Below are 9,030 nucleotides of genomic sequence, written 5' to 3' on the forward strand. Positions count from 1 at the left end.
AGTTTCTGGCTATTATAAATAAGGCTGTTATGAACATAATGGAGCATGTGTCTTTATTACATGTTGGAGCATCTTCTGATATATGCCCAGGAGTTGTATAGTTGGGTCCTCTGGTAGAACTATGTCCAATTTCTGGAGGAACCGCCAAACTGATTTCCAGAGTGCTTGTACCATTTTGCAATTCTATCAGCAATGAAGGAGTGTTCCTTTCTCCACAACCTCGCCAGCATCTGCTGTCACCTGAGTTTTTTTTATCATACTAGCCATTCTGACTGGTTTGAGGTAGAATGTCAGGATTGTTTTGATTTGCATTTCCCTGATGACTAAGGATGTTGAACATTTCTTTAGGTGCTTCTCAGCCATTCGGTATTCGTCAGTTGAGAATTCTTTGTTTAGCTCTGTACCCTATTTTTAAATAGGGTTATTTGGTTCTTTGGAGTCTAACTTCTTGAGTTCTTTTGTAGAACAATTTTTAAATGTTCTTAGCTATTGCAGGTATGAGAAGTATCCACCAGATGTGTTTTACCTACTACTTCATGGTTATTTAGTTTTTTTGATTATTTAGAATGATTATGAGATAGGGGAATGCTGGAGAGGTGGCTCAGTTGTTAAGAACACTTATTGCTCTTGTGGAGGATCCAGGTTTGGTTATGAGCATCCATACAGTGGCTAACAAATATCTGTACATAACTTTAGGGGAAGTGAATCGTCTTCTGTCCTCTATGGCAGCAATTCTCAATCTGTGGGTTGAGACCACTTGGGGGTAGGGGTGAATGACTGTCACAGGAATTGCCTAAGGCCATTGGAAAAATGCAGATATTTTAATTATGATTTATAATAGTAACAAAATTACAGTATGAAGTAACAATGAATATATGTTTGGGGTCACTAGCAATGAGGAACTATATTAAAGGGTTGCAGCATTAGGAAGGTTAAGAACCACGATTCTATGGGAACCTAGCATATGCTCAGTCCACATACATGCATGCAGGTAAAACAGTCACAGACATAAAATAAATAAATATGTAAAAATTTAAATAATCATGGAGAAAGAATATTTGATTTAATGATTTAGTGAAAGAATGAATGCAAACAAATTTTGGGAGACAAAAATAAAGACAGAGACAATGTGATACAGCATAAGCAATTTATTTTATTTTATTTTTAGTTAGTCAACTAATGGCTAGATAATAACAAAAAACTAGTGGTATGTTATAGACTTCAAGCACTGGATATAACCATGTGAAAGACGGAGACTTCCTTCTTTTGAACATTGTGTTATGTGCAGAGTACTGAGCACAACATGATGCAACGTAATCAGATGTGAATAAAAGCCAAAGAAGGGACAATCACTGGAACAAACAAACCAACAAGCGAAACCCTAACTTTCCCCCTCGTGTGTATTTTTTTTTTAATACTAGCCTCATTGGTTGACATTCACAAGTGCCTGGCCCTATCTGTATGATGAAACAACACACAGAAATATACTATATAGATCATTTTTTATTAGATGTTTTCTTTATTTACATGTCATACAATATCTCCTTTCCCAGGTTCCCCTCCAAAAAAAAATTAAAATAAAATAATAAAACAAAAACAAATCCCTGTTCCCTCCCCCGTCTTCCTCCTCACCACCCCACCCTCTCCTGCGGACTGAGTACAGGGTCCCCAATGAAGAAACTAGAGAAAGGACCCAAGGAGCTGAAGGGTTTGCGGCCCCTTAGGATGAACAACAATATGAACTACCTAGTACCCTCAGAGCTCCCAGGGACTAAACCACCAACCAAAGAGTATACATGGTGGGACTCATAGCTCCAGCAGCATGTGTATAGCAGAGTATGGTGAAGTCACTTGTCAATGGGAGGAGAGGTCCTTGGCCCTGGGAAGGTTCTATTCCCTATGTATCAAGTGTCTCTGTCTCCCTCTCACAGAGCGTGTGAGGACTCTTTTACTGTCTGCTGGGAAACACACACCTGCCCTCTAATTGCTCTCAATTATATAGGGCTGTAAATCAATTGTGGCAGAAGTTGGCTCTATTAGCCTTGTTACCTTTGCTCAGTGCTCCATATGAGTCACAGAGGGACAGACACGGGAAAGAAAACGACAAGACGGCAATGAGGTAAGTACCCGGAGTACATGGGATTCTTTATTTTTATATTTTTTTTCACTCTTGTCCTGTTATTTAGATAATCACAATATCCTTTTGGACCTTGTATTTTCTTCTGTTCATAAAGGATGAAAAATGATGGTGAGATATAGGATGGAGAGATGGGGTATATGTCTGTATGCTGCATGTACCTGTGTGTGCATGCCTTTGTATGTAATATGTGTATGTGTAGGCAAAGGTCTAATGTAAGCTGTACCTCTTACAGTGGGAGAAATGATGGAAAGAAAACAACTGGAATCCTTGTGGAAGTCAGTCTAGCGTGGCAGGGATTCTGAGGAAGGTGAATGTGTTCCAGTTTAAGGAATTTTAATTAGAGAAGAATTTCTGCCTCTGTGAATCCCTTCACATCTTCCCTCTACCTAGATGACAATAGCTATTGTGTCAGGGTGATGAGAGGGTCCCCAAGATTTCTGAGCTACTGTGTATAATCTTGGCCTTCAGGAAGATTAAGGAGACCTTGAAGTGGCACCTGCTTCTATTTTGTAGAGGCTGGAAACAAAAGAGAAATAATACTTGGAGAAGGCTAGTCAATGGCCTGTGTGTTTGCCTTGATATTGCCCATGAGCTGTGTGCTTAAGAAACGAAGTCAGGAATTATAAGTGTAGGTGGTGGGTCTCTCAGACTTTTCATGGCCTTAAATCCCACCTTTAGAGGTTTTTTTTTATTTAGGCCTTAACAATCACTAGTCTGGGTGATGTGGACAAAGTACTCAAAGTACTTGCCTCAGATTTAATTCTAATCATGTTTACAGAATTATTTTTTTAATGAAATGGGAATCATGATGATTGTCTACTTAAACTCTTGCATAGACTTTATGATAGTATAAGGATAAAAATTTTCTCTTTTTTTTCTTACTGGTGTTTGGTGTGTGTGTATACATGCTTGCATGTATGTAACTGCACATGTGATGTGTTCATGAATGTGCTTGTGCTCCAGCCTGCATTTGGATGCTCAAGGCTGATATCAGAAAACATTTTTTACCTACTCAAATTTGTTATTCATTAGAGTCAGGATCTTTCTGTCAAACTCAAGAGTTTGCCTATATAGCTAGTCTTGCTAGCCAGCTTGCTCTGTGGGTCTCTACATTTCCATGGTGGAATTATAGGAGAGCCAGCATGTCAATCTCTCTTTTACTGTGTTCTCAGGATTTGGAATCTGGTCCACTTGTTTGAGAGTCAAGTACCTTGATGGCTCAGCTACACCCCAGGCCAATATAATTCCTATGCAATGGAGACTAAACCTTTTCAGTAATTTAGTAGCAGATAGTTAACCAATGGGTTTAGGTTACTAAGAATAGTTAACCCTTTCAAATTCATTCCCTCACCCTTGGTTTCTCTGAGAGCTAAAGTTTTTCCTTAAACTTCTTTTGGCAAATTATTTGTTTGTTATTGCCCTTCATTCTTCTTTTTTTTTTTCTTGAAATGTTACCTACTAACTCAAATGTTACCTTAATTAAAAATTGAATTACCTACTTCTATGAAAATATTTCTGTAGAGGTTAATAGAATTATCCTAGAGGACAGGAGTAAAGAAAAATGTGAAGTCCAGCCATCCATTGAACTGAGTACAGGATCCCCAGTAAAGGAGTTAGAGAAAGGACTAATGGAGCTGAGGGGTTTGCAGCCCCTTAGGACGAACAACAATATGAACTAACTAGTACCCTCAGAGCTCTCAGGGTCTCAACTACCAACCAAGGACTGCACATGGAGGGGTCTGATTATTCTGGCACCATGTGTATAGTAGAGGATTGCAAATTCGATCATCAATAGGAGGAGAGGACCTCGGCCCTGTGAAGGTTCTGTGCCCCAGTGTAGGAGAATGCCAGGGCCAATAAGTGGGAGAGGGTGGGGTGGCAGGCATGGGGAGGGGGGAGGCAACAGGGGTTGTTTTTGTTGTTTCTGTTTGTTTCTTTGTTTTTTGGAGGGGAAACCGTGAAAGGAGAAATTTACATGTAAATAAAGAAAATATCTAATTAAAAAAATTGTGAAGTCAGAGAAAAGGCAAAATTAAGACAAAAATTAAATGCAAATGCTTGCTTTTTTATGTTGATTTTTTTATTCTCATTGCCTAAGTGGTGGCTTACTGTTTGAGAACACAGGAAAAAGGATGAGCAACTGGGCAGAGGAAGAGTCACAAAGACTTTGGTCATGAGGTTAATGCATTTATAGTTTAGACCACCATTAAGACTTAGGGGATCTTAATGACTATAGGGGATCTTAATGACTGTCTGTGCTGGGTCATTGGGAACACAATTCAAAGTTACAGGGAAAGTTATCCAATTAAGCTGGTAATTTCCTGTTAGAAATAAATTTATTTTAAAAGAAGTAAAGAAAATATAAATTTTCATTCAAGATATTATTATATGAGTTATTAATTGGTTGGGTTGGTAGGAGTTGTGAAGTAGGGTGAAAAGGAAAGGCTGTGTTATGTTTAAACCTGTTGATTTTGGTTTAACCTTAAGAAATTTTGAAACATTAATAGATCATTGAATATATGAACCTCAATCCTTAAGTTAGAAATATAGGCTGAGTTGTTATTAGATGTTGTGTTGGGTCAAATGAATACTGGACATTGCTCAAAGAGTGTAAGTGGCTTAAAAGGAGTCTCTGTGACCTTTTGAGGAATATCAGCATTTAATAAAACATAAACCTGGAAAGGGTCCAGGACTGTAGGTAGAAAACTAGATATTGAGCTTATCAATGAATGGAATGCTTTAGAAGGGGAGAGAGAAAGAGTGGTTTGATAGGATGAGATGATTAAGACCATGCTCATGTATTTGATAACTTAGATGCTGGTGACTTGGTGAGATTGCATTCAATGGAATGGAGGAATTTCAAGCTGTGTCAGCAATACATAAGGAAGTAATAAGGAGAGTGTACAGTAGTGTGGAATTGCCTTCTTGTTTTCTGGAGACAGAGTTTAAAGTAGCTCAGGCTAGTTTCAGATTTACTAGTTAGTAGAGGACAACCTTGCCCTTCTGACTTTCCTGTGTCTGCCTCCCAATGTTGGGATTACAAGCCTGTGGTACTTAGCTCATCAGTTCTGTGCTGAGGACTGCACTCGGAGCATTGAGCATGGTAAATTAATTACACCCACAGCACAGAATTTACATTTTTTGGAAGGATAGCTCAGAAATCAAGAAGAGAGCTACAGAAGAACAGAGTTACTGACATATTAGGAAGGTCTGAGATATACCATGAGTGGAATAAGCAACTTTGGAAGAAGAGCTTGACAATGCAAGAAAAGAATCAACAGAATGAGAATACGTGAGAAGCCAAGTTATGATAAGAGTTAGAAAATAAAAGCAAGTATTAGTCTTAGAGAAGAGAAAATTGTCTTCCACACAGGGAGAAAGGTAGAGTTCACCCACTGGGTATAATTTTAAAGAGAAGCTTGCATGCCTTGAGACATAGGAGATGAGGACCTTCTTTAAAATAGTTACTTTTCTTTTGTAGATATAGAGATGATATCAATTAAGTATAAGATAAGTTTAATCATTTAACCATGATTAAACTTAAGAAGTTGAGTTTTAATTGATGCTCTGAAAGTGAGAGTAGATGGGAAAGCCATCAATGGGTCACAGATATATGTTGTGGAGGAAAGTGATGAACCTTAGGAGTATCTATGTTCAGACAAACTATCAACATAGAAATGAAGATTTGGCTCCTTTGCTTTCGGGTATAGATTCTGTAAAGAGATAAGGAGAAATGGCAAATTATACAACAAGTATTGGGACATAGGCCAGTCACCAGTAAGACCTAACATTTTCCAAGAGAACAGGAGAAATGGAACAAAGAATAGAAGTCTGTGTGCCATAAAGAATAAAGAATATGGGCATGTTCTAGTTACTTTTCCTTTACTGCGATAAAATACCATGACCCAGACAACAGAAAGAAGGGAGAATTTATTTGAGCTTTTGGTTCTAAAAGGAGTCTAAGAGTTCATCATGGCTGTGACATGACAGCAAGCAGGCATGAGGGCCAAAACAGGAAGTTGAGTGGCCATGTCTGTAATTGGAAGCACAAAGCAGAGTAAATGGGAGTGAGGCCAGGATAAAAGCCCTCAAAGCTACCCCACCTTGTGATATATTTCCTGTTCCTTTGTCACCCCCAAAAGTCAGAGCTGTGCACCATTAAAAGTTTGTTAACTGTGGAGTGACATTGCATGTTCTCATCTGTAGTGGCCTGTTTATTTCCCAAATACAAAGATTATCTTTAAGAAACAACCAGTCCCCCCAGAGCTCCCAGGGAGTAAACCACCAATGAAAGAGTACACATGGTCGGACTCATGGCTCCAGCTGCATGTGTAGCAGAGGATGGCCTAGTCGGTCATCAATGGGATGAGAGGCCCTTGGTTCTGTGAAGGCTCTATGCCCCAGTGTAGGGGAATGCTAGGGCCAGGAAGGGGGAGACGGTGGGTTGGTGAGCAGGGGAGGGAGGAGGGAATAGGTGTTTTTTTGGAGGGGAAACCAGGAAAGGAGAGAACATTTGAAATGTAAATAAAGAAAATATCTAATAAAAAATAGATTAAAAAAGCTTGTAGCTTTTTCCAATAAGCGGCATGGGGAATTACTCACCGTACAGTGATAAATCTAAAATTCTCTGAACCATTGCTAAGGCAAGGAAAATGTGTAGCTGGAATAGACATTTTTTTCCTGGGTGTTAGAAATAAAATCTAATGCAATGAAGTGGAAATCAATAAAGCATGTCCTAGAACTGCAAAATAAATAAATAAATAAATAAATAAATAAATAAACAAACAAACAACAAAAAAACAAGCAATGTATAGTGATTTAAAGACTGGATTGAGCTCTAATTATGCCTTAGCTCAATTTTATATTGTTCTAAATTTGAATCACTATTTACTGTTAAGTCATGATAATTTTTCTGGGCATGCTGTGGAAACCTGAAACTTATTGTAAAGGAATTGAACATTTTTAGGGAGAAATAAAATATGCCTTTGCGGCCACAAATGGAATCTGATTTTGGCTGGTAAGCCAGGTTTTATGACGAGAGAAATCACTTCTTTGCTTCTCACAGAGGACAAGGCCTTCAGTCTGGATTTTCCTGCAAGGCCTCTGGGTCAAGGCAGGGATCTGAGAGACAGCCTCAGACTACTGGCAGGACTCTATCCTCTAGATAGGGTGAGGGAACCTCTGCTTCTGGGCAGTGTCCCTCGGGGCCCAAGTCTGTGGGCTTGTAAGGACAGGAGCCAGGTGATTTACCATTCATTCTGCAGTATCTCCAAGATGCTAGTAACCTCTGCTCTGTCAGGGACTGCCTCCCAGGAGTTTTTGCACTAAACTCTCTGACCCACTCTACAAGATCAGTCCTTGTCCTTCCTTAGTCCTGCTATGCTTCTTCCTCCCTTCCTTCCTTCTCCCTTCCTCCCTTCTCTTTTCCTCCCTCTCTCTCTCCTTCCCTCTCTCCCTTTCTTCCTCCCTGTCTCCCTCCCTGTCTCCATTTCCCCTTTTCATTCTCTTTGCTGCAATTCCTGAAACTTGTCTATGACACTCAGGGTCAAACAGACTAATCATTCTCCAGCTAAACCGCCATCCTGATTCTTCCTAAGAATCTGTTAACAGAAGCCTCCCATCCCCCCCTTCAAGATTTTTCCATGTGCCCCTCCTTATCCCTTAAGGCTCCTCTGAGGGGGTTTCATGAATAAACTCACCTCTGCTTGAGATGTCTATCTGCCTGGTTTCATGGGTAAGATAGTTAACTACCGACTTGTGACTTTCCAAGTGTCACTTGCTAGAACTGAGGTGCTAAGATTCACTTGCCTAATTACAGAGCTGAGTCATATTTTTACAGCAGATAGGAGTGTTCTGTGGGTAACAGGCCTACATGAGTTGATAGCTGGTTCGTAACTGCCCTGTGCCTTTATCACATCGAGCACTGCAGATCCTGGCTTCTGCTTTTTCCAGAAACCTCGGTTAGAAACAAAGAACAGGTAGAGTCTGCAAAGTATATGCTTACATTGGCTCTGCACACTTTAACAAGGTCATTAAAACCAATGCCGCTTCATTGAGTTTGAGAGAATGCAAAGTCCTCTCTTTCTGTCTCCAGATCCTGACTTGTCCAAAGTCTTCTAAAAGAAGACAAGTGCCTTGAATTGTGTCTACATTACCTCCTTTACTCATAAAATAAATGTTGCTAAAATTTATATTTATATTAAATATAAGGATATTTAATAAAATATTAAATTTTGCTCATGCAAAAGTACATAGGCTTATTCTCAGAATGAAGGGAAAATCTGTTTTGCCTGTTTCTTCCACATCCTTACCTTACAGTGTTCTCGGAGATTCCTCAGGCCTAGGGGACAACCAAGTGGGTCTGGTCATTTGTCTGGCCCCTAAGACACTGTGGTCAGCATTTTCACTGGGGTTCCAGAGATTCAAGGAACATTTCCTTCCCATAGCACTTAGGACCATGGTGTCATAAGCTCTGCTCTTCTCTGTCTCTCCTGCTACTGATGACTTATATGAATGCCTTTGGGGAAGATCACGGGTACATGGGGGCAATGGAAGTGCTATTTGAGAGCCTTCAGTGTGGAAGGGTCTCCACTGAGCCCTTTGCTGGGTGTGGGGTATGAGAATGATAATGCTCCTGTTCTAGAGAACTATTGTGTGTATAGGTGCGTTTATTGATCATATCATAGGGGCTGTAATAGAATAGTTGTACTAATACCATATGACTAAAAGAACATACATAAAAAAAAACAGTCTATGAAACCTACAAAGCAAATTACAGCAGAAGAAGAAGCAAAAGAAGAAGATTTAAGTAAGGCAATGAGAAAGGGGGAAAAAAGCACATAAGAGCTGGGGAGATGTCTCACTGAGTAAATTGTTTGCTGCACAATTAT

Source organism: Mastomys coucha, unplaced genomic scaffold (genome assembly GCF_008632895.1).
Source record: "Mastomys coucha isolate ucsf_1 unplaced genomic scaffold, UCSF_Mcou_1 pScaffold20, whole genome shotgun sequence".
In the NCBI taxonomy this organism is placed as follows: Eukaryota; Metazoa; Chordata; class Mammalia; order Rodentia; family Muridae; genus Mastomys; species Mastomys coucha.